Source organism: Lipophrys pholis (genome assembly GCF_963383615.2).
Source record: "Lipophrys pholis genome assembly, chromosome: 6".
In the NCBI taxonomy this organism is placed as follows: Eukaryota; Metazoa; Chordata; class Actinopteri; order Blenniiformes; family Blenniidae; genus Lipophrys; species Lipophrys pholis.
In genome coordinates, this window is record NC_137629.1 from 9,669,216 (window position 1) to 9,694,007 (window position 24,792).

The 24,792-nt window shown below is 43.7% G+C and overlaps 1 protein-coding gene across 2 annotated transcripts in view; it reads right to left on the minus strand.

Annotated features, from left to right (window-relative positions):
* The window catches only part of stox2b (storkhead box 2b), a 126,594-nt gene that overhangs the window by 67,035 nt on the left and 34,767 nt on the right, over positions 1-24,792 (minus strand). The window contains exon 1 of one of the 2 annotated variants that reach the window (XM_080464919.1): positions 2,218-2,332. The exons of the other annotated variant lie outside the window; for it this stretch is intronic. The gene's annotated coding sequence lies outside the window, so the exon portion shown is untranslated. Of the gene's footprint in view, positions 1-2,217; positions 2,333-24,792 lie in introns of those variants that run through there. 2 annotated transcript variants of the gene reach the window in all.

The following is a 24,792-nucleotide window of genomic DNA, read 5'->3' on the forward strand; positions in this document are numbered from 1 at the left end:
ATTTTGCGTTTGGAACTTTGACGGCTAATAAAAACGAAACCACTCGACTAATTAATAAGTCCAACAGAATTATTGAGCAGGAGAATCTCTTCTGTCATTTAATAGTGTTGTGAAGCCGATACGATAATCACCCTCAGAGGCGATAGCGTTTGCAAATCTTATTTTGAAAGGAAAATTGCGGACTTCCTGTTGGATTCAGGGAAGGGTATTGGCGCGTGAATTTTAGCTCTTGATGAGATGAACAATTGAGTTTTGGTTTGATCTCCCTACAACATTCCTACGGGCCGTGGTGGCCGTTTTAGTGTTTCTAGGTGGCGCTAGAGAGCACATTTTGGCACTTGGGTTATTTTTTACATTTCCTTAATTTTTTCGCCAGGGTGGTGGTTGTAGATGGAGAACTAGAGGGGTCCTGGGTGTTGTGGCAAAAATGTTTAAACAGCCCAAACTGAAGAGAATTTTGATAGAAGTTGAGAATGAGATATTTAAAAACACCTTTGTTGATTTTTACATTAAATAAGAATGCCTCCCCCTCTACTGCAGGGAATGTGGTGCACTTACAGATTCCTCCCACATTTGGGGGGGGATTGTATGAAATTGAGAACATTTTGGGAAGGCGTAAAAAAAAGGGAAATAGGAAAAATGTTAAATCTTAGTGAAACGTTTGAGTTGCGACAGCTGTGGATGTGTGCCTTTTAAAGGAAATGAAAAAACAACAACTATTTATTTAAAGAGCTCTTCTGTTGATAGAACATAAGATGATTACAATAAATTGGCTGAAACCTCACATGCCCACCTTGGATCAGTGGATACAGAGACTAAGTACTATGAACTGAATGGAAAACTTGACAGCAAAACTACAAGTCAAATTGGATTCCTACTTAAAAAGATGGATCCTTGTAAAGGAATACTTGAATACAGTATTTGTAACACTAACTGGACTGAGGCTGTATTATTCATTTGTGAAGAGGACCCTCTCTCCCCTCTCATCTGTCCACCTGTATATCATTCTGTGAACGTCAATGATGTGAAACACATTGTCAAGGGATTGTGTTCATAAAAGTTTTAAAAAAATCACTGCACACAGATCTGTACAACAAGAAGAGCAATGCCTTCATTTCCGACAACTTCTATCCATTACATAAAGGGTTCCAGTTCTTGCCTCATGGCGTTTGGCTCAGACTTTCTTGGATGAAGGGTAACAGGTACAAAAAACTCCTTCGTCCCTAAATCAATTTCCCTTCTGAATTCAGGACAGGGAAGGAGGAGACATACCAAATTTGATTGTGTGGCTTCTCCCAGGTAGGCAGGATTCTATATTAGGCACTGATGACACTTAAACAATTATGATTTCATAGCTAGCCTATTTTACTTCAGTTCACCATTCTATTGAGTCACTGCTACTGATGTTGTTTCAGCACACAATATTATGCCTTCATCTTGGATTTTAAAATATTACCATGTATGTACACAAATTTCCCAACGGGGACACAAATGAACTGGAGACTGTGATTAAAGACACAATGTATTTCAGGGACAATGGTTAAATACTAAACTACAAATTGTGTAGAACTTTGTCGTTCTACATAATTTGTGAACTACAGAATATGAAGTCATGACTCCAGGACACAGTGGAACTGTAGGGTTTGAGTGATGGTCTAAAAGGTTCTGTACTGCTCTTTAGTTTTGGCTCCTGTCCTGTAGGTAAAGAGCCATTTTGTAGCACATCCTGCCTCCGTTACTACCAGACTATCCAAAAGCAGAGAACGGGGAGCTAGCTACCCTGGAGAGGAAGAAATTAAATCCTCAGCAGGGACAAAAAACAAAAAAGATGAAGGATAGAAAAGATAGGGTAAGAGAAGGGGAGCCATGTCTCTCACTGCAGTGGTAGTAAACAATCAGCCAACCTCCTTTGTCCACAGCACTAAACCACACCCCCTCCTTTTGTCATGCTCTCCCTCCCTCTCTTCCATTCTATTTCTCCCTTCCCTCCATCCCTACACTTTGTGTGCTTCTGAAAACCCTCTGCTACCTCTCTTGGTTGTAATTGGTCTATATTTGCCTCGCTATCGCTCCATTTTGTGTCAGAATTTTTTTTTATTTCTCTGACGCTATGCTACTAATGCTACCAAGGAGATGCTGCTAACAGTCTAGCTAATGCAATGAGTAAGGGAGACAGAGATGAATGAAGGGACGATAAGGTGAGAAGCACATCCGTACCTCAGCTGACAGTAATCCGGTCCATACCAGAGAATCAGAATCAAATCCAAAAGCTTTGCCCTTTAGCGTCTGCTGTTTTCGCGTAGCTCTCGCTCTCTCTCTCTCTCTCTCTCTCTCTCTCTCTCACAAACTCACACACTGGCTCATCCTTCTTTCCCTCCTCCCTCCTCACACACTCTCTCTCTGCTCCTCCCCATTCTTTCTCACACTCACACACCAGCATTCAGTTCAGGGATACCCACAATCCCTTGCACCACACAAAGACAAGGGGGTGTGACCAATCACACACTACCTCAGTCTGCAGCCATGTTTATTTCCTCCCTCACCGTATAATACTCACCGACATAAAAAGCGGGTGGGCGGGCTACAGAAAAGGTTGCCATGACAACGCATCCCTTGTTGTACCCTTTGTATTACTACATTCAGACACCCACATGCACGCAGGCATGCACGCACACACACACAGACACACACTCATATTGCAGTACTGCAGCTGGGTTCTGTTGACCCAGTTAGAACATGGAGCTTTAGTTCCATGTGCACATGCAAACTCTCTATCACACACACGCGCGTGCGCGCGCGCACACACACACACACACACACACAAAGAGGCAAAGACATAGACATGCATGCCAGCACGCACGCACACCCCAACCTACAACCTTATATAAGCAGCACATTGGACTACACTGAAGTGCCTACATAATGAGATTGGCATAATTTTCTATATTCACTGGTTTTACCACAGTTGTGGTAAAACCAGTGACTGCTACAGCGAAGGGGCTGCTGTTCATTGTTTTGACGGAAGTCAGTGTCATTCTCCTTGGCGAGCTGGCTTTTGAAACGGTGACGTCTGGCAGCAGAGCGCCGCCTTGCTGTACTACGGCTTTGCAAACATCCACATTGATGTGTTGCTTTGCGGTGCTTTGAGCATAAAATCCATCCAAACAGCGACATGTTGTCATGAAAAGTTCGATAGCACAGTGCTACTATGCTAGCCTCCTAGCTGGCTGCAAACTGTGAAATGGATTTCCTGACTCATTACTCCACGTCTCATTGAGACCGGCCTCCCTTCAGGAAATCCAGTCCACAGTTTGCAGCGAACGAGCAGAGCAGCCGACAGGGAAACACTTGTGGAGTCATTTCAATAACACTGAAGCGCAGATGAGGCATCATGGATCAGAAATCTCCGCAGGTTGGATTGGAAATTTCTAATTTTGCACTGGTCCCACGGACTGGCCATCGAAAATGTGTAGTAGTCCGTAGAAATATGTACTAATCTTGGACTGGCGGACTGGTGGACTGGCGTTAAGATCGACTCTTGCCTTAGCTAACACCAAGTCACAGGGTTGGGGAATGTTGCTCACCCAGGTTTGGGAAACATATTAAAAAGGAAGGGATGAAGACCATCACGTTTCTCCTCTGGCATGGCTCATGGGGCCCAGCCGTCTCCCTGGCCTGGACACAGTCCGGGTGTGGGTGGTGGTCGGGTTGGGGGGCTAACCCCTTGCCTCGCTCCTTCTGGGAGGGCATCGGGGATCTCGGGGTTGGCGGCCCTTCTCTGCGGTCCATCAGGTGTCTGGGCGTCGCATCCTGTGGCCCGTGGCTTTGGGGCGGTGTTGGTCTGGGGAGCTCCGCCACGTCTGGACAAGACCTCAGGACTCTTTTGGCAGGCCCACCTGCATGCGTGAAAATAGCTCCGACTCTTGACAAGACCCACGTACGTGCAGAATCCCCCCAGGACTCGGTAGGCATAGTTGGAAAACACTGGTTATCAAGATCTCCACCAAGATGACAGATACAGACCACCGGTGCCATTGTAGACCTAGCACTTACTAACTCCCCCCCCCCCCCCCCCCCCCCCCACACACACACACACACACACACACACACACACACACACACACACACACACTGAGGTGTGACACTACTCTCCCTGGTCCAGAGTAAATAATGATACAATGCGACCATTCACCTTCAAGGAGGGCTGTCGATGGTCACTAAAATGCAAAAAAAAAAAAAGATACCTATGATGATCACTGATACTCTGAGACCTTTGCGAGATGGAAATGTGAAACTGAGGTGTTTAAAATGAGAAAAAAAAAGAGAAAACTCTTCCAAATTCAAAAAACACTTCCAAATAGTGAAAACACTCCCAAATTCACCACAACAGAAACATCAGGTATCTGCTGATGGCAGAGTCGACACCGAATGGATGTGCTGCCAATGACTCATTATTATTGTATCCACAAGAAACCATACATTAATTCGTTGAACATTAGTTGAACATGAAAGAGCATGTTCAGTCAAATCCAAAGCATCTATTATGAACCTATCAACAGCACGTTTCCATTGCACATCATTTTACTGACCACTAGTTGTACTCCTCGAGCACTGTGTGTCATTGAAGCCTTGAATAATGAACCATGTATTAAATGAACTGTCAAAGCTTCAATAAAGCCTCGACCAGCTGTCATTACCTGGAAGCCACAATGAGGACAAAATATCTTGTCTCTTAACTATGGAAGACAGTCTCCTATCCACGGACCGCGGACCGTGGCAGGAATGACTTTTTGTTACAGAAACGGGCCGTGATTCTGTCCAATCAGTGGTGAGGGTGTCATTGGTAGCGCGTCCAATCAGTGACGACCTTGCAGTCAGCAGGTACCACATGTTTCTGTTGTGTCGTGGTAAATTTGGAAGTGTTTTATGGATTTAGAAGTGTTTTTGTTATACGTAAGTGTTTTTTGATTGGGGAGTGTTTTCTCGATTTGGAAGTGTCTTTTGGATTTGGAGGTGTTTTCTGAAGTTTGTCTCTTAAAGTAATTTTAGAAATATTAATGTCGCTAGGACCGACTTCTGCCAGCATACCATGTAGTAGGACACAAGTTGGGCGGCTCCTGGAGAATTCAATAATTCAAAACTTTTGTCTGGCAGCTATTTAATTTTTTTTAATCCCAGTTTTTCTCATGCAACGGTGCTACCAAGGGCATAGGAATGACTAACATTGGGGGGAAACATATTAGAAACCTGACAGATCTGTAAATACTTTAAGCAGAAATGTCAAAAATTAATTACATCACAACCACTCAGAAAAACCGCTTCTCCCTCTTTCTCCAGAACAAAATGGCTTGAGTCTTAAACAAAGTATAATGTTTATGTCATCACAGGACTGTACGCTTACTAGCAAGTTAAATATTTCAGTAGCACAAAGACAAATTTAGTAGCACACACAGGTGCACAGTTTAATATGTTTATGTTTTTTGGTCAAAATCCATTTGATTGTGCTAAAAAATGCATTTACTGAGGTTGTCTGGCAATTGAACTGGTTCTTTCAGTAACAACTTTCTGACATGAAAAAAACAAGACGATTTATGTGACAAAATTCACTTTTGAAAATCAGGTGATTAAAATGCAAAAATGAGAAGTTTTGACATTATTAATTACTTCTTAATGTTATGCCTCTAACTAAAACCTTAAGTAAAACAATAGATAGCAAAATAGACCTATTCAGTTTGAAACTCAATACAGCAAATTTGGCCAACGAAAATAAAGTCTCAGAAAACAAGCTTTGTTTTTTTCCAACAACTCCATATGGTTCAGTGCAAAGATCTGAGGCCTAATTTATAAAGGTTGCTTTCGCGCAAAACGGGTCCTGAAAGATGCGTACGCCACTTCCTATGCAAAGTTTGTGATCTAAAAAAATAAACTTAGCAGGAGAATGTGCGTACCTGTACGCAAATTTTGAACCATGCGCAGACACATGTTGGAGACAGGGAATCTGGCAGCGCTGATTGTGAGGTGGTGAATTGAAGGCAGATTCATCTCATACATTTAATATCTTCAAATATCAGACTTATAGACACACGTAATCATCATTAGCCAAGCTGCAGTGGTATAGATGTTTCTTTAGTGGAACATAACTACTGAATCAGCAGCATGATGTTCATATGTCATAGTTTCATCTTCCAATGATACAGAGCGGTGGATAGAACTTATTATCAATTGTGACAAAGTGTGTAACAATCAGTCTAATTTCAGAGGAAGGCCATAAATAGCACGGTGACAGCCGTGCGTAAAGCTGCAGTGTGGATGCGCCTGTGTTGTGTCGTCAGTCGCTTGGGACGTCTGTTTTGTTCCAGCTGCTTTTATTAGGATTTACAGCTATACTGTACAAATATACTAAACTGTATGTACATGGTAAGAACTAAAGTGAGTCTCTGGGAAAGTCTCAACAAACAAACTGCAATTGAGATGATTGACCAATCAGCAGCAAGCAACATGTAAAATAAAGAAATGATAGATTTTATATTGCCTATTTTATTATCATACATATGTGATACATGATACAGTTTAGTATATTTTTATGTTATGGCTGTAAATCCGAATAAAAGCCGCTCACGTGGACGGGAATAAGTTTTTGGCAGGGAATCCCTTTTTAGCACAACACTGGGACGGTTATGCCCTCGGAACGCACTGCTGCTGTGACGACCTCCTCATCACCCTCCGCCTCCAACTCTCGAGTGACAGGATAAAACACAAAGTCCACTGAGCCTTTTACAAGTTCAAATATCTAATTCATACATTTAATAAACAGATTGGGAATGGGAGTGTGTGTGTGTGTGTGTGTGTGTGTGTGTGTGTGTGTGTGTGTGTGTGTGTGTGTGTGTGTGGTTTGGTTGGTCGGAACTGTTGTGGGGAGGCCCGCAGTGACACCCCGGCACCCGAGTCAATCGGGCCCGGACGCTGCCACCTCGTCAGTGTCTCCAATATATTTGCCCCACTTAGCAGCACGCTGGTTGAGAAGGACACGCTGGTTATTGGCTCCTCAATAGTGAGACACGTTAACCTAGGACAACCAGCGGCCACAGTTAGCTGCCTGCCTGGGGCCAGAGCAGGTGACATTGAGTCCCAGCTAAAGCTAATGACCAAGAGTAAACGGAGATTCAAACGGATTGTATTCCACTGCGGTGGAAACGACGTTCGCCTGAAGAAGTCTGAGGTCCTCAAACCTAACGTAGAGTCAGTGTGCACATAAGCGCGGACCATTACAGACGTAGTAGTAGTTTTCTCTGGCCCCCTCCCAAACCTCATCAGTGACGAGATGTTTAGCCGCACGTCATCTTTTAACCGCTGGCTGCCCAAAATCCAACTTTTAGTTCTTTTGAGAGTCTGAGCATGACCATGCGACACCCGTCAAATAAAATAGTAAATTCTGTAGAATTTGTAATCATTTATCGTCCTCCTGGACCTTATTCAACTCTTTTAACTGAATTCTCTGAATTTTTGTCAGATCTAGCCCTGACTAAAAATAAGGTTATCATGGTAGGAGACTTCAATGTTCATGTTGACGTAGAAAATGATAGTTTCAGTGCCAGCTTTAGATCTACACTTGACTCTCTAGGTTTCTCTCAGGTAGTAGACGGGCCTACCCATAAACATCTCCACACCCTAGACCTTATTCTAACTTATGGTTTGAGTATAGAGCATCTGACCATCTCTCCCCACAATGATTTCCTGTCAGATCACTTCTTAATAACCTTTGACTTTGTTCTAAATAGTTAGAAACCTCCGGCTAAAGCCGTGTTAACCAGGTCTCTCTCTCATAACATAGTAACTAAATTCAAGGAAAGAATTCCCACTGCTATAGAATCAGTAGTGAATCTTCCTGACCCGTATACTGTTACTAGCTCAGACATTGAATACCTAACAAACAGTCTGACAGATATGCTAAAAATAACGCTAGACGACATAGCTCCTCAAAAAGTAAAAATGAAAAAACAGGAAAAGTCATCCCCATGGTTTAACTCATCAACCCGCGAGCTTAAACAATGCTCCCGTGGATTAGAAAGAACTTGGCGTTCAACAAAAACAGACAAAGATTATGTAGCCTGGAAGGACAGCTTCAAAACTTATAAGAAAGCTCTGAGTAAAAGTAGAACTAATTACTACTCATCCTTAATAGAGGAAAACAAAAACAATCCTCGGTTTCTTTTCAGTACTGTAGCCAAACTGACCAAGAACCAAAATAGCGTCGAGCCCACCATTCCTATCAATATATGTAGTGAGGACTTCATGAAGTTCTTTCAAAATAAAATTACAACGCTTAGGGATAACATCCATCAAACCTTACCGTCTGTTAGCCCCATAACAGAGGAACTGGTTAAACCTAACAGTCATCTGGAATGCTTTCAGCAAATACAACTAGCCGAACTAAATTCCCTTATTTCTTCTGCTAAACCAACTACTAGCCTGTTGGACCCAATTCCTACTAGAATTCTGAAAGAGGCACTGCCACTAATAAATAATTCTATACTCGCAATTATTAACCAGTCTCTAACAATAGGCTATGTGCCACAATCCTTTAAACTAGCAGTTATTAAACCTCTCATTAAGAAGCCAAACTTAGACACAAGCCTTCTCTCAAACTACAGGTCTATCTCCAACCTTCCTTTCCTGTCAAAGGTTCTGGAGAAAATAGTCGCTAAACAACTCAACGATTATCTGCACGAGAATAATCTGTTAGAGGACCTTCAGTCCGGTTTCAGAATGAACCACAGTACAGAGACTGCACTGCTAAAAGTTACTAATGACCTTCTAATGGCCTCAGATAGAGGTCTTCTACCTGTTTTAGTTCTTCTGGACCTTAGTGCCGCATTTGATACTGTGGATCATAATATACTTTTAAGGAGATTAGAAGATGCCATCGGCATTAAAAACTTAGCCTTAAACTGGTTTAAATCATATTTATCTGACCGGTTTCAATTTGTTCATGTAAATAACAAATCTTCAATGCATGAACAGGTCCTGTGTGGAGTACCACAAGGCTCCGTCCTCAGACCCATATTGTTTAATCTCTATATGTTACCACTCGGAAATATTATTAGGAAACACAACATTAACTTTCATTGTTATGCAGATGATACTCAGCTATATTTATCAATTAAAGCCAATCAGGCCGACCAACTTGTTAAATTAGAGTCCTGCCTCAGGGACGTTAAGTCCTGGATGTCTATCAACTTCTTAATGCTCAACACATCCAAGACTGAGGTTATAATCCTAGGTCCTAAAAAGCTCAGGGATAATTTTTCAGATAGTTTGATTACCTTAGATAATATTACCTTAACCTCTAACATTGATATTAGGAACCTGGGTGTTATTTTTGATCAGGATCTGTCCTTTATTTCCCATGTTAAACATGTCTCCAGGACAGCCTTCTTCCATCTAAGGAATATTGCAAAAATTAGAAACTTCTTGTCCTTCAAAGATGCAGAAAAAATTATTCATGCCTTTGTGACTTCAAGATTAGATTATTGTAAACTCCCTAATGTCAGGCTGTCCAAACTCCTCTGTTAGGATCTTACAGATAGTGCAGAACGCTGCTGCACGTTTACTAACCAGAACTGGAAGAAGAGAGCACATCTCCTCAGTCTTAGCATCCTTACACTGGCTTCCAATTAAATCTAGAATAGAATTCAAGATCATTCTGATCACATATAAAACTCTTCATCAGAAAGCTCCGTCCTATATCGAGAAACTTCTAGAAGTGTATCACCCTCCACGAGCCCTTCGCTCTGAGGATGCAGGACTGTTGGTAATCCCTAAAGTCCATCAAAGTAAAACAGGAGGCAGGAGTTTCAGCCATATGGCTCCTTTACTCTGGAATCAACTACCAGCCTCGGTCCGAAGGGCCGACACCATTAGTTTATTTAAGAGTAGACTAAAAACCTTCCTCTTTGATAAAGCTTATCATTAGGAATAAAATAGGACCACTAAGTTGAGCTGCTATAGGCCTAGACTGCTGAGGGGATTTTCTCTCTCCCGTTAAAGGGAGTAACTATACATTTGGAGCATCTGTTTCTTTCTTTCTCTCTGTGTAACAACATTATTGTAGCCACCAGATACTGCCGCCGTCTGTTTTTCTCCCTGACAGGAGGGGAGCAGGATCCAGGGGATCAGACCCAAGACTCACAGAGTGGATTTACGACGGTCCTACTACCCGACCCCACCACAGCACCGTGACCCCACCGCAACGGCACGGCCCTTAAACTCCAGACTGAGATTGGTTCATCATCAGACCAACGATCATCATAGACTTTTCTTAGTATATGTACTTATCTCGCCTGTCTGCCACTCTCTCTCTCCCTCTTCTATTCCTCTCTCTCCCTGTCCTATCCCATGTACTTCTCCCCCCAACCGGTCAAGGCGGATGGCCACCCTTCCAGAGTTAGGGCCCGCCACACGGTTTCTTCCTGAAGAGGGAGTTCTTATGAACTTCTCTCCATGCAAGGGAGTTTTTCCTGGCCACTGTTGCTTGTTACACCTGCTTGCTTTGGAAGGGTTTAGTTGGGTTCTGTTGTACTCTATCATTGTAAGAGCGCTTTGAGATGTTTGTTGATGTGATTTAGCACTTTACAAATAAAATTGAATTGAATTGAATTCAGCGTACCCCTTACTCCTTTTCACACACGTCAGCTTTTCTACTGCAATCTATCTTTTTACCTTATATTTATGTTTGAAATTAAACAAATGACAAAATATATTCTTATTTTTCTTATGTTATTTGAAATAGCATGGAACAAATGTATCATTATTTCATATCCCAGGTGTTGGTTAAATGTTTTTTTTATTCATTTAATTGATGAACAAACCTTGTCTTAATATTGTGCCACAAAACAGAAAAAAAGATTTAAATAAAAAATAGAAATCCAACCTTTTTTCAACTAACTTTATTGAAAGAGCAAATTTATGATAATTCCAATTTTAGTTCAACGAACCTAATGGCTCACAGTAAGAAAAACATGCAATCCTTCACCCAAATCCTTTCAACGTGATGATTCTGAAAGTAAAGAAAAAGGATTTGCATATCACAAATAACCTCTGAGTGCATGTAAACAACAAAAAATTTAATTGCATGATAAAGTAAAACATAATTTTTTTTTTAACAATACCAGTCCTGCAAAGCAACATCGAAATTTAATCATCAGAATTTTAAATATAAGAGCACGTCATTTTCACAAAGTACCGCTCAGAAAAAGAAGAGCAACAAAGAAAACCTACAGATGTTGATGTCGTCTGTAGAAAATGTGTTTTGTTGTGTTGAATCTCTTGTAAAGCTGCTCCCCACCTTTCACTGGCATGTTTTCCTTTAGAAGACAGAAATCCTGTCATCATTTCAACCTATCAATTAAAGCAACACATAAATCAGTAAGATGATGACAATGACACACAACTGCATACAGAGCTTGCTAATAGTAATATTATCAAGAAGAACAACACTAATAATACATTTTTGCATTATATTATGAAACATTGACCAAAATACAAAACGGTGTCATCTGTTTTTTAGAATCTGTAAATATTATAGTGTAACTACAAATTAACTCTACTGAATCTCAGTACATTTGTAGCCTCACATTAGTAATTATCATTTAGTTTTTAGATTGTATTTTTCTCTCCTGAAAAATGTTTCATTTAATGTGATGACTGAGCTCTGAGGACAATCTGCAAGTGTGCTGCTTCTGACAGTAGGGGGCACTGTGAGACTGCGGTCAAATCAATGAAAAGACGCAATTTTAATCATGTACTGTATATCATAAATTAATCTGGTACAACGCTACTCACCTCAGCAGTAGCTGAAGCAGCTTCAGCTTGGAGGTGATGCTTCGTCATGTAGGTGGAGAAGCCTCGCTCTGCTGGAGATCCATCTTCACACATTTCTCCCTGAAATATTTCACCCGCAGTCATGCCGTTGGGGTCCATGTCCACTGTTACATGATAAAAATGTCTTTGGACAGTTGCGCAAAGTTTTTAATCATTAAGTTTATACAAGAATATCACCAAGGCGACAGCCAGATGAGTATGGACGGTGAAGCAGCAGCAGCAGCAGCAGCAGCAACAGAAGAAGAAGAGACTCGACTTCCGGGTTTTTTGGCAAATCAAACTTGAAATAAAGAATTACGGTCGTATTTTATTTCCCAATTTTTGTTTATGAAACGCATATCGGGAAATTGGAAAACATCCGATTTTAATTTTTCAATTTGATATTGGGAAACAAAAAACATTTCCCAAATAGTACAACTGGCCGCTGGACTAGTTTCGTTATCAACCTTAAAATACCTCCAGACTGCTGACATTTTATCCACTCAATAGCTTTAGGCTGCTAACGTCAGTTAACGGCAGGTCGCAAACGGGGCTCGCTTTACGGCAGCTGATGTGAAAAAGTTAGTTTTTTGCTTTTTTTAGATCGGCGGGCTGATTGGCTGGATTTGCCGATTCCCGAGCACTCACAAATCACCAATATCGGCCCCGATCCAATATCTACTGATCTGATCGGGACATCCCAAATTCAAAATGAGCAAAAACACCAATACACAGCTCGTACAATACAAGGTCCTTCACAGAGTTCATTCACAGGACAAAGGATGTTCAAGATGGGTGTCACTTCCACTAACATATGTTCAAACTGCCCAGGTGATCTCCCTGATACCTATTTACCGGCACTTTGGCTGAACACCAGTCCAAACGTTCTGGCAAAAGATTTGTGAAGATTTATCATTATGCCTGGGCCACCCTATTCTAATCTCACCTGAACTTTGCTTCTTAGGTGATCTCACAGAAATTAAAAGAGAAAAAAATGAGTCCTGCATGCTCCTGGTTTCCCAAAGCGTCACAAAAAAGGCGATCCCCATGAACTGGAAATCCAAAAGTAATCTGAATATAAAGTTATTTAAAAACTTACTTCTAGACCACATCACATTGGCGAAAATGTCTGCTTGTAGGAAAAATCATTTGACACAATTTCAGTCCACATGGTCCCCAATAATTAAATACACCATGTAGCCCTGTGGGGGGGTGGCTCCGCCCCCGGGGCTCTTGGGACCGTCAGTGGCTGGGGCATCGTGGTTCGGGTGGTTGGCAGCTCTGCGGGCTGGGGAGGGGGGTGCTAGCGTCTATGCTGGGGAGGCTGCGAGCTGGCCTGGTCTGGGGAGTGCTGGGGGATGTGTGTAGGCGGGGGTCTGCTCTGGGGAGGGGGTGGTCCCGCTGGGGTGGGTTGGGGGTGCTGGGCACTGTGACCCGGCTGGGCAGCCCTTGCGATTAGAAAATCCCGTTTTATCATATCGCGACATTATCGCAAATGCAATTAATCGTTCAGCCCTACTTGCCACTGGTTCTTTTTCGTGCAAAAGCCCTAATAGAGTCCCCTTGAGGGCCGGATTGGGCCAGTTTGATGTTTTAATGCGCTTCAACCATTGTTTCTGAGGATGCTGCAGCACCCCATTTGTAAAACAATAGAGGAGCTGCATTTCTGCAATTACAATAAATTAAAAATGTATGAAAATCAATGAGTTTATGTTTTGTAAGTAATGATTGGAAAAAGAAAGAAATATTAGAATACAGTGGAAAATAGTCACGCTAATCTTTGAGAGGTGATTATTATAAGATCATGCACATCACAATGTTTGTCCTCTTTACTTAAAAAAACATGTTTTATTCCATTAGTGACCTGATTGATGCACTTATCTTAAAAATATGACAAACTGTGCTTGAACTGTACACAGAAAACTATTTCAATCGCAATCTGTTTAGTCAGTCATATTGAGTGAATTTTACTTAAATACCAATATGGAACCATTTCAGTCCAGCTTCAGGTTAATTTTTATTACTCGTGTGTGTTATTATTTTTGACCACGGTAGTTTACAAATCAGTAGTTTACTGAGGTTGCATATGTCACATGGGTTTAGGTAGTTAAAGGTGCAGGTAACACAGGTGAGGCACAGGTGTGGAAGGTGGGAAGAAACATGGTTCCTACCGTGGCCATGCTCACCACAGAGGCAGTCACTACCAGCACCAGATTGGCAGGGGAATAACTGAATAAATCTGTTTTTAAAGAAGATAAATAAATGAAAAGGTGACCTAAAGAAATATTCTTGGACCTGAATTATTTGTATGGCCACAAGTCAGGAACATCATGCCATCCACACCCAAGGATTGGCCTCTACAACCACACTCAATCGTAGATCATTGGTAACAGTGGCAAAAATATGGATACTTACGGCCTGTCCACACAAGACCGCTGTTTCATCGTTTTTGGCCAATCATCTACATCGCACGGCGTTTTGGGAGCGTGAAAACGGGTTTCAGAATCGGGAACTTTTAAAACACCGCCTCAACTTTAAAGTGTGGATGGACAAGACGCCTATTTGCGGAAAACTATGACATGATCGCCTTACCTCTTGACCTGTTAACCCTGGGACCCTCTCAACAACGTCACTTAACAGCAATGGCGGACTACATGCTTCAGGTCGTGCTGCAGATGCTACTCATGCTAGTCTGTTTAATAAGGCGAAATATTGTTTTTCTCCGATATGAGAAAGTAATCTCCTTGTCTTTGTCTGCAGATTTGCATGCTCAGTGTCTTCTTCTCCCTTTTTGATGTAGTTCTGTGGCAGAGTTACAGCGCCACCTGAAGGCCAGGCATTTGTACTACATGGTTTTGAGCCACATTCATAGTGACGTGTGGACGTATTTTTTTATTTAACAATGGGAAGGAAAAAGATGGTTTGAGCTCAGGTGGACAGGGCCTTAGGTATGGAGGACTGAATGTGCCAAAATAAATACACCACTAAATAATTAAATGTGTTATTAATTCATTCAAATTTTAATTAAATATATAAATGTGTCATTCAATGTGCAATTAAGTATTTATAATACAAATTAATTTTATGTAAAAGACATATAACTATTTCACTATTTAATTGATTATTTCATTGCTTAAATGTGCCAAAATAAATAAATACATACACCATTAAATAATTAATTAAATGTGTCATTAATTAATTGAAATATTAATTCATTTTATGTTAAAAATAACACATTAAATTATTTCACTATTTAATTAATTATTTCATAGTCCAGAGTTGCACTGCATCATGAATTAATTGCATCTGTCAAACTCACCCATCAAAGTTAGTGGGCGGATCCTTACACCTGATTGGTTTCCCTGCACATCAAGTCAGTACAGATCGATCTCAGATAATGGATTGCTGGAGAGCAAGTGAATATATTCTGATATAATGGGTGGCTCTAAATCAGGGGTGGGCATTCCTGGTCCTTGAGGGCCGCAGTCCTGCACGGTTTCTATGTGTGCTCACATCAACACAGCTGACCGCAATTATTGGCTCATTTTCAAGCTTTCTGCAGAGCCTCATCATGACAAGTTAGGTGTTTGAGCAGGGAGACATGCAAAACATGCAGGACCAGGAATGCCCACCCCTGCTCTAGATGTTAAAGTCTGCTCCTCACTCACAGTAAAACTCCAAACTCATCTTGTTTCCACCCGATGGGTGGAGAACTTTTATTTCTTAACTTCTTCGCGTGAGGTTACATTCAGCGCGGTCGGGTATCCCAGGTTTCGCAGCGTAAAACGTCCCTGTAGCGACACATAACTAACAATGGTTCCTATTGCTACACTATACATCAGGGGTGGGCATTCCTGGTCCACAATGGCCGCAGTCCTGCACGGTTTCTATGTGTCCTCACATCAAGACAGCTGACAGCAATGATTGGCTCGTTATCAAGATTTCTGCAGAGCCTCATCATGACCTCTCAGGTGTGTTTGAGCAGGGAAACATGGAAAACATGCAGGACTGTGGCCCTCGAAGACCAGGAATGCCCACCCCTGCTATACATCTCTTCATTGGTTTGGATATGTTATTTAACAAATCTTTATTCGCAACCGACAAAAACCAAGGTGAAGACTGGGTCGTGCTAGTTAAACACCTCAGGGGTGAGAGATATTTTACACTCTGAAACATCTCTCACCAACTCCTTATAGAAAGTTCATGCAGATCTTCCGATAACGGAGCAGTCGTGATTAGAGACTCTTCAGACCAAAGCAAAAGGTTTGACTCTATCAGCGTTAGCCCCGCCCACTGAATTTGATGGGTGTTCGACAGATAAAACAAATTCATGAAGCAGTGCAACACCAGACCATGAAATAATTAAATAGTTAAATAATTATATGTTTCTTTATACATAAAATTAATTCATATTTTAATTAATGAATGAATGAATGAATGACACATTTATATAGTTATTTCCAATTTTAATTAATTAATGACACATTTAATTAATTATTTAATGGTGGATTTATTTATTTAATTTTGGCACATTTAGACAATGAAATAGTTCATTAAATGGTGAAATAATTGTTTTTCACATAAAATGAATAGGTATTTTAATTAATTAATGGCACATTTCTATATCTAATTCCAATTTTAATAAATTAATGACTAATCTAATTAATTATTTAATGGTGTATTTATTCATTTAATTTTGGCACAATCAGTCCACCATACTTAGGTTTATATAGGTATTTCTTTAAATGATACACGATTGATATTCCAGCCAACATCGATACCCGTCTTGCAGGAAGTGAATGTCCACCCTGCTTGTGCAGTAGATATCTTTGCAGCATGGATTTGCCTTTTCTAAAGGCTTTAAAAGCAGATGTCTCGGTTTATTTTAGTTCACCTGCCCATTGGGCACGCCCGTCGATAGGGGGGGACAAACCAGTCTGTTTCCCGGACTGTGCGACCTGTGTGCGCCAACTGCGTATGCGCCGAAGGTTGCCATTTTTGATGCATAGCGTCCATGTTGATGAGGATGCGTGGACCATTGCGCATGCATGGAATATGTGCTGCCACAAGCCCAAAATTGGAGCATGGACCCAATCATGTGAGCACCCTCGGCCTGCGCACGGTCTGCGGACGCGCGATGCGGAATGCATGGAGGGGCCTTAAGGAGCATCACAGCACGTGTGAATCACATTTGGATTAAAAGACTTCTATTGCGGGCTTGCGTCCCTTTAACCAAATGATGCATTATGGGAAATGGAGGCGTCACATGTCTGTTTACTTACATCTTTACACTTGCTGGGGCTGAATAATCGTAACCTTGGATTTACAAAGAAAAAGAATTCGATGACTGAGGAGCAGCAACAGGACAGTTGAGCAGGAAGCTGATCCGGACCTGTGGTCCTTCTGTTTTAAAGGAGACATATCATGCTTTTAAATCCTTCCTTTTTACATATAAATCATACAGTTGTGGTCTATACAACGCGGAACTGCAACGCTTGGGTCTGAATTCCTCATTATTATAGCTCCACAGGCCCCTTTTCTACCCCTTTTCTGATGTGCTTCTGAGAGCAACTCGTTTTGGGGCGGTCTCTTCAAATGCAAATGAGACACTTCATACCCCGCCTCCTCTCCAGGTTGCAGAGGTGACACTCGGTTCAACGCCACCCTGTTCGGCCATCTTTGTAGTTTGATAGAACAGATACAATTATCTAGCGGCGCAGAAACTTTATATTTACACATTATTTACAAAATGTCAACAACGGAAGATTTGTCCATCCAGCCATACATGTTGGAGCCAGAGTCGGACCCGGCGGAGCGAGATGAAAATGACGATGATGCATCTGCAGAACGTCTTCATATGGATGTAACGCAATGGTGTCTTACTATATTTACACTAACTTCTCCATCCATGCCCACTACTACAATACTGCCTGTATTACAACGACTATTTAACACAGAAGTTACATTATAATCTAAAACGAGCACACAGCGCTAACATATGAAGACAGTGCAACTGCTAATGCTAACAAAACAATGACAGGGACGTCTTATCATCACACTTTTTAGCGTTATATACAGCTTACCGAAGTGCTCTGTTCGTCGTCTCCATAGATAGAAGGAACTGACCGCTCAATCAGACGAAGTCTTTCGGCAAATCCTTCTTTATACTGGCGGAGGTTGTTGAAGCAGTCGTCCTTAAAGTGCTTCGCGCACACAAAAATGACCTTACCCACAGATGTGGGTACATTTCTGTGAAAAATCAAACTCAACCAGGCACTTCGAAAAGGTTCTGATGCTGGGAGACGGTGTAACGAAGCTTGTGGGTTACTACATCCAACAACCGAACATTTCGACTTATCCTCTCGTAACTTCGGCACCCTTAGGTTGGACTACAAAATCGCAGCGAGAAACAAAAATGGCGGATTGCTCGAAATGTCGATGTCCTAATTTGGCAGTTCCGCTGAGAATACTGTGACGTCATTGTTCAAAAAACGTAATAGAGAATAGAAAAATCGAAACCGATCGCAAAATATGACCAAAACAGAATATAAAGATATCAACGGAGCACCTGAAGAGACTACTTTGAACTTTTCTGTACTTCTAAACACTCTAAATATACAACAAAATGCATTTAAGGGCTGAAAAAGTGGATTTAGCATGATATGTCCCCTTTAAGGTAATGTGTACAAACAGTATTATTATTTGTTAGCTCTGTGTTGTATCAGATGGTGCTGAGGGTTGGATGTCAGGTTCCCTCTACCATTTTTTCTAAATCTTGATGGTCATGTGTGTATGGTGTCAATTATTGACTTATTTATCTGGGTTAAAGTATTTCAGAGGTTATTTTGCACATCTTAGCAGCCAGACTGGCATGTTTTGGTTTTGACATGATTTAGGCCTCGTTTACACGACAACGAATACGAGTGTATCCCCAAAACTTTCTTCACTTTTGGGGGGTCCGTTTACCGACACCAGTGTGCGGATGCACTGTATCCGTAAAGTTTTTAATTCGGCTCCCAAGGTGGAACGATTTTTTCACGACTGCTATTCTCTCCTGCAGAGACTGCCGGAGGCTACGGAGCCTGTTACTGCGTGCATGCACATCTCTGCCCCTCCCTCCTGCTCATCCAGTTGTAAACAAACATGGCGGCCCCGTAGTGGTATGACTTGCGGTCCGTATTCTAATTTTATTGTCCATATCAGTAGTCTTATAGTTGAGACTCACCCATGATTGCATCCGATACGTCATCAGTCCATGCGGATGTCAGGTGCTCTCCATTTTTTTCAAGTTTATCGTGTATTGTTCTCTGCACACATCTGTGTGTTTTCATTTCAAAATCAAGTAACAGCGCCCTCCTGTGGGCCGGCATACTAACTACACCGTTGTCTCTGTGTCCGCTGCTGCAGTGTAAACGCACTCCTTTTTTTTACGGATTAGGTGTTGTCACACTTTGTGGTGTAAACGGGTCCTTAGTCACACAGGAGGTTTGGGTTCAATTGGAGTCGCATGGTTTGGTTTTGTTTTTAATTTACATTTATACGTATGACGTCCAGACAAGACATCCATGCAATGTCCAGTAAAGACGTAAAAAAAACTTTCATTTTGGCTTCCCTGAAGATCTTGTGGCTGTAATAATGGTTGTGTTATGAGTAAGTCCTCTGGCTCTGAGGTGAAAAATATTTCTGGTTGTGTTGTGTACTTTTACTTTTGGTACTTAAGTTAATTTCATATGAGGTACTTCACAACTTTTACTCAAGTAATTATTTTACTGCCTCAGCAGAGCTACAAATATTATCAAGGACAGCTCCCACCCTGGCTCTGACCTATTTGACCTGCTGCCCTCGGGAAGGCGCTACAGGGTCATGAGATCAAAAACAAACAGATTCAAAAACAGTTTTTTCCCCAAAGCCATAACCACTGTGAACTCTCGTATGCACTGACTTTACAGATTATCCCATAATGTGCAATATAATTTTTATAGTTTTTATTTATTTCCTGTAAATACACTGTGTTCACAGGACTGGACCGTGCACCTTACCCCCTACACCCCCCACCCTCCTTTTCACACTATATTCTGCTCTTTTTAACTGCTGCACTGTCACTGGAGTTGTTTATAATCTCACTGTACCTAGTACAAGTGACAATAAAAGGCATTCTATTCTATTCTATTTTATTCTATTCTATTCTTACTGGTGACTTTCACTTTTACCAAAGTAGGTTTCATTCAAGGTATCTTTACTTTTACTGAAGTATGCCTTTCAAGTACAGCACTGTATTTCTGACAAATGGAGTTTATGGCTCAGTTCAGTTGGTAGAGCGGTCGTCTCCCAATCGGAAGGTTGCAGGTTCAATTTCCATCTCTGCCTGTCTACATGCGGAAGTGTCCTTGGGCAAAACACTGAACCCCAAAGCGCTCCCATTGGAATGACAGCGCCTTGCATGCTGCAGCCTCCAATGGTATGTGAATGGGTGAATGTGATGAGCTATGTAAAGCGCTTTGAGGCTGCTCACACAGCTGTAAGGTGCTATAAATGTGAAGTCCATTTACCATCTCCATCTAAAAATCGCAGCAGCTTTACTGTATATACAATGGTAATTATTCATTTATTTCCTGCTAGTGTCAAAATCCCAAAACATAAGAAGAGTTTATTTGGCCCAAAGAGCCTGTGTGTAGTTTTTTAATGTTAACCAAAGTATCGAAAGTATGGAATACATGGTGGTATCGGTATCGATACCAAAATGTTGGTATCGTGACAACACTAGTTGGAAGGTGTTTGGATCAGTGTGGTAACTCTTATATGTCATCAAGAAGGGCATCCTTTCTACGGTACTGGCAGCCAGACTGGAAAGAAATATTTCCAAGTCTTCTAAATATGGATGAGCTTGGATTTGTTGTGAAACATTGCTCATCAGATAATTTGTACAGAACATAATGTTGGAAAGCCAGAAAAATTTTCCCTTTTCCTTAGAGAAGACATCTGGCTAAGTTCGCTATAACTACCTGTTCTCCATGCTCAAAAAATTAATTTGATCCTATGTTCATGCAATGGTTAAAATTATTAGGCGAAGATCCTATGGCCAATTTTCTTACTAATGGAGGTTATCCCCCATTGACATCCCCCAAGGTATTAGGCAAGGATTCCTACTTTAACCACTTGATTGTTTATAAAACCTCTTTCTATAGCTCTGCGAGACAAGAAAAAAAAAAAAGAAAAAAAAACACAAGCTTTTTCTGTATGTTGATGACATTCTTTTGGTTTCCAGCATCCATCATATAACTGCAAATAAGATCACTTCTATAACTGACTGTTTTTCAAAAATACCAGGAGACTTTATTAACTGATCTGAGTTGGAAGCTGTACTTCTTTAGAAAATATGTGCGCCACAGATGACAGGATCTTGGCGAGTTAAATGGAAGCCATTCGGGTTGGCATACGTATGGAATAAACTGAAACATGGACTAGAAAAAAATAATGCACATCAATATATCTGGGATTCTCCCCCTTGAACTGCTACCTTATCGCGGTGGGGGAGTTTGAGTACCCGAATGATCCTAGGAGCTACGTTGTCGGGGGGCTTGCTCCCCAGTAGGGTCTCCCAAGGCAAACTGGTCCTAGGTGACGAGTCAGACCAAAAGCAGTTCAACAAGCCCCCTATGACAAAACAACAGAAGAGGAAAGTGACGTCGCCCGGCGAGGCGCAGCCAGGGCCTCACCCTGGAGCCAGGCCTGGGGTTGGGGCTCGCATGCGAGCGCCTGGTGGCCGGGCCTTTGCCCGCGGGGCCCGGCTGGGCCCAGCCCGAAGGGATGACACGGGTCCCTCCTCTTCCTCCTGTGAGCCCACCACCCACAGAGGCAACCGTAGGGGTTGGGTGCAATGTGGATTGGGTGGCAGTCGACGGCAGGGGCCTCGACGACCTGATCCCCGGACACGGAACCTAGCTTTTGGGACATGGAACGTAACCTCGCTGGGAGGGAAGGAGCCTGAGCTTGTGCGGGAGGTAGAGAGATACCGTCTAGATATAGTCGGGCTCACCTCCACCCAGAGCTTGGACTCTGGAACCCAGCTCCTTGACAGGGGCTGGACACTCCACTTCTCTGGAGTTGCCCGCGGTGAGAGGCGGCGGACTGGCGTGGGCTTGCTTATTGCCCCACAGCTCAGCCGCCATGTGTTGGAGTTCACCCCGGTGAACGAGAGGGTCGTGTCCCTATGCCTTCGGGGAGGGGACAGGTCTCTGACTGTTGTCTCGGCCTACGGACCGAACAGCAGTACAGAGTAACCGACCTTCTTGGAGTCCCTGGGAGGGGTGCTGGATAGTGCTCCAACTGGGGACTCCGTTGTTCTATTGGGGGACTTCAATGCCCACGTGGGCTCCGACAGTGAGACCTGGAAAGGGGTGATTGGGAGGAACGGTCTCCCTCATCTGAACCCGAGCGGTGTTCTGTTATTGGACTTCTGTGCTAGTCACAGTTTGGCCATAACGAACACCATGTTCGAGCACAGGGGTGTCCATAAGTGCACTTGGCACCAGGACACCCTAGGCTGGAGGTCGATGATAGACTTTGTGGTCGTGTCATCTGATCTCCGGCCACGTGTCTTGGACACTCGGGTGAAGAGAGGGGCAGAGCTGTCAACTGATCACCACCTGGTGGTGAGTTGGATGCGCTGGATGGGGAGAAAGCCGGACAGACTCGGCAGGCCCAAACGTGTCACGAGGGTCTGTTGGGAACGTCTGGCCGAGCTCTCTGTCCGCGCAGTCTTCAACTCCCGCCTCCGGGAGAGCTTCTCACGGATTCCGGGGGAGGTTGGAGACATTGAGTCCGAGTGGACCATGTTCTCCACCTCCATTGTTGAAGCTGCTACTCGGAGCTGTGGTCGCAGGGTCTCTGGTGCCTGTCGTGGCGGCAACCCCCGAACCTGGTGGTGGACACCGGAAGTAAGGGATGTCGTCAAGCTGAAGAAGGAGTCCTATCGGGCGCTGTTAGCTCATAGGACTCCTGAGGCAGCTGACGGGTACCGGCAGGCCAGGTGGGCCGCAGCCCGGGCCATGGTGGAGGCAAAAACTCGGGCCTGGGAGGAGTTCGGGGAGGCCATGGAGGAGGACTATCGGTCGGCCCCGAAGAAATTCTGGCAAACCGTCCGGCGCCTCAGGAGGAGGAAGCAGTTTTCCACCAACACCGTTTACAGTAGAGGTGGGGAGCTGTTGACCTCAACTGGAGATGTCGTCGGGCGGCGGAAGGAATACTTCGAGGACCTCCTCAATCCCACCATCACGTCTTCCGCTGAGGAAGCAGAGGCTGGGTTCTCAGAGGTAGACTCGTCCATTACCCAGGCTGAAGTCACCAAGGTAGTTGCTAAGCTCCTCGGTGGCAAGGCACCGGGAGTGGATGAGATTCGCCCTGAGTTCCTTAAGTCTCTGGATGTGCAGGGACTGTCCTGGCTGACACGTCTCTGCAACATTGCGTGGCGGTCGGGGACAGTGCCTCTGGAGTGGCAGACCGGGGTGGTGGTCCCTCTTTTTAAGAAGGGGGATCGGAGGGTGTGTTCCAACTACAGGGGGATCACACTCCTCAGCCTCCCTGGGAAAGTTTATTCCAGGGTACTGGAGAGGAGGATCCGGCCGTTAGTCGAACCTCGGATCCAAGAGGAACTATGCGGTTTTCGCCCAGGTCGCGGAACACTGGACCAGCTCTATACCCTCCACCGGCTACTCGAGGGTTCATGGGAGTTCGCCCAATCAGTCCACATGTGTTTTGTGGACCTGGAGAAGGCGTTCGATCGTGTCCCTCGGGACGTCCTGTGGGGGGTGCTCCGGGAGTATGGAGTCCGGGACCCTTTGCTAAGGGCTGTCCGGTCCCTGTACGCCCGGAGCAGGAGTTTGGTTCGCATTGCCGGCAGTAAGTCGGACCTGTTCCCAGTGCACGTTGGCCTCCGGCAGGGCTGTCCTTTGTCACCGGTTCTGTTCATAACTTTTATGGACAGAATTTCTAGGCACAGCCAGGGACCGGAGGGGGTCCGGTTTGGGGACCACAGGATCTCGTCTCTGCTTTTTGCAGACGATGTGATCCTGGTGGCTTCATCAAACCTGGACCTTCAGCGTGCACTGGCGCGGTTCGCAGCCGAGTGTGACGCAACTGGGATGAGGATCAGCACCTCTAAATCCGAGATCATGGTTCTCGACCGGAAAAAGGTGGCTTGCCCCCTTCAGGTCGGTGGAGAGCCCTTGTCCCAAGTGGAGGAGTTCAAGTATCTTGGGGTCTTGTTCACGAGTGGGGGGAAGATGGAGCGTGAGATCGACAGGCGGATCGGTGCAGCGTCTGCAGTTATGCGGTCGCTGTATCGGTCCGTCGTGGTGAAGAAGGAGCTAAGCCAAAAGGCGAGGCTCTCGATTTACCAGTCGATCTTCGTTCCTACCCTCACCTATGGTCATGAGCTTTGGGTCATGACCGAAAGAACGAGATCCCGGATACAAGCGGCTGAAATGAGTTTCCTCCGTAGAGTGGCTGGGCGCACCCTTAGAGATAGGGTGAGGAGCTCAGTCACCAGGGAGGAGCTCGGAGTAGAGCCGCTGCTCCTCCGCATCGAGAGGAGCCAGCTGAGGTGGCTCGGGCATCTGTTTCGGGGCAGATCTAGGACACGCTGGAGAGACTATGTCTTTCGGCTGGCCTGGGAACGCCTTGGGGTCCCACCGGAAGAGCTGGAGGAAGTGTCTGGGGCGAGGGAAGTCTGGGCTTCCTTGCTTAGACTGCTGCCCCGCGACCCGGCCCCGGATAAGCGGAAGAAAATGGATGGATGGATGGATCTCTGGGATTATTCAAGCCATGCAACCAACTCCACAGAACAAAGCAATAGTGCATTCTTCTGGACGTGTGGGAAGGAAGTGGGTACATTGCTGCACAAATTGTGGAAAAAAAAATTAGAAACTTGCAATT